Below are 2519 nucleotides of genomic sequence, written 5' to 3' on the forward strand. Positions count from 1 at the left end.
TATTTCCTCTTCTGAGAGGTGTCTGTTCAAGTCTTTTTCCCATTTTGTAATTGGGTTGGCTGTCTTTTTGTTGTTGAGATGAACAATCTCTTTATAAATTCTGGATACTAGACCTTTATCTGATATATCATTTCCAAATATTGTCTCCCATTGTGAATGCTGTCTTTCTACTTTCTTGATGAAGTTCTTTGATGCACAAAAGTGTTTAATTTTGAGGAGTTCCCATTTATTTATTTCCTTCTTCAGTGCTCTTGCTTTAGGTTTAAGGTCCATAAAACCGCCTCTAGTTGTAAGATCCATAAGATATCTCCCAACATTTTCCTCTAACTGTTTTATGGTCTTAGACCTAATGTTTAGATCTTTGATCCATTTTGAGTTAACTTTTGTATAGGGTGTGAGAGATGGGTCTTCTTTCATTCTTTTGCATATGGATATCCAGTTCTCTAGGCACCATTTATTGAAGAGACTGCTCTGTCCCAGGTGAGTTGGCTTGACTGCCTTATCAAAGATCAAATGTCCATAGATGAGAGGGTCTATATCTGAGCACTCTATTTGATTCCATTGGTCAATATATCTATCTTTATGCCAATACCATGCTGTTTTTGACCACTGTGGCTTCATAATATGCCTTAAAGTCAGGCAGCGCGAGTCCTCCAGCTTCGTTTTTTTTCCTCAAGATGTTTTTAGCAATTCGGGGCACCCTGCCCTTCCAGATAAATTTGCTTATTGGTTTTTCTATTTCTGAAAAATAAGTTGTTGGGATTTTGATTGGTATTGCATTGAATCTGTAAATCAATTTAGGTAGGATTGACATCTTAACTATATTTAGTCTTCCAATCCATGAACACGGTATGCCCTTCCATCTATTTAGGTCTTCTGTGATTTCTTTTTAGCAGTTTTTTGTAGTTTTCTTTATATAGGTTTTTTGTCTCTTTAGTTAAATTTATTCCTAGGTATTTTATTCTTTTAGTTGCAATTGTAAATGGGATTCGTTTCTTGATTTCCCCCTCAGCTTGTTCCTTACTAGTGTATAGAAATGCTACAGATTTTTGAATGTTGATCTTGTAACCTGCTACTTTGCTGTACTCATTTATTAGCTCTAGTAGTTTTGTTGTGGATTTTTCCGGGTTTTCGACGTATAGTATCATATCGTCTGCAAACAGTGATAGTTTTACTTCTTCCTTTCCAATTTTGATGCCTTGTATTTCTTTTTCTTGTCTAATTGCTCTGGCTAGAACCTCCAACACAATGTTGAATAATAGTGGTGATAGTGGACATCCTTGTCTTGTTCCTGATCTTAGGGGGAAAGTTTTCAATTTTTCCCCATTGAGGATTATATTAGCTGTGGATTTTTCATATATTCCCTCTATCATTTTAAGGAAGTTCCCTTGTATTCCTATCTTTTGAAGTGTTTTCAACAGGAAAGGATGTTGAATCTTGTCGAATGCCTTCTCTGCATCAATTGAGATGATCATGTGATTTTTCTGCTTTGATTTGTTGATATGGTGTATTACATTAATTGATTTTCTTATGTTGAACCATCCTTGCATACCTGGGATGAATCCTACTTGGTCATGATGTATAATTCTTTTAATGTGTTGTTGGATACGATTTGCTAGAATTTTATTGAGGATTTTTGCATCTGTATTCATTAGAGAGATTGGTCTGTAGTTTTCTTTTTTGTAATATCTTTGCCTGGTTTTGGTATGAGGGTGATGTTGGCTTCATAGAATGAATTAGGTAGTTTTCCCTCCACTTCGATTTTTTTGAAGAGTTTGAAGAGAATTGCTACTAATTCTTTCTGGAACGTTTGGTAGAATTCACATGTGAAGCCATCTGGTCCTGGACTTTTCTTTTTAGGAAGCTTTTGAATGACTAATTCAATTTCTTTACTTGTGATTGGTTTGTTGAGGTCATCTATGTCTTCTTGAGTCAAAGTTGGGTGTTCATGTCTTTCCAGGAACCCATCCATTTCCTCTAAATTGTTGTATTTATTAGCGTAAAGTTGTTCATAGTATCCTGTTATTACCTCCTTTATTTCTGTGAGGTCAGTAGTTATGTCTCCTCTTCCATTTCTGATCTTATTTATTTGCATCCTCTCTCTTCTTCTTTTTGTCAATCTTGCTAAGGGCCCATCAATCTTATTGATTTTCTCATAGAACCAACTTCTGGCCTTATTGATTTTCTCTATTGTTTTCATGTTTTCAATTTCATTTATTTGTGCTCTAATCTTTGTTATTTCTTTCCTTTTGCTTGCTTTGGGGTTAGCTTGCTGTTCTTTCTCCAGTTCTTCCAAATGGATAGTTAATTCCTGAATTTTTACCTTTTCTTCTTTTCTGATATAGGCATTTAGAGCAATAAATTTCCCTCTTAGCACTGCCTTTGCTGAGTCCCATAAGTTTTGATATGTTGTGTTTTCATTTTCATTCGCCTCAAGGTATTTGCTAATTTCTCTTGCAATTTCTTCTTTGACCCAGTCGTTGTTTAGGAGTGTGTTGTTGAGCCTCCACGTATTTGTG

Source organism: Tamandua tetradactyla, unplaced genomic scaffold (genome assembly GCF_023851605.1).
Source record: "Tamandua tetradactyla isolate mTamTet1 unplaced genomic scaffold, mTamTet1.pri scaffold_203_ctg1, whole genome shotgun sequence".
Classification (NCBI taxonomy): domain Eukaryota; kingdom Metazoa; phylum Chordata; class Mammalia; order Pilosa; family Myrmecophagidae; genus Tamandua; species Tamandua tetradactyla.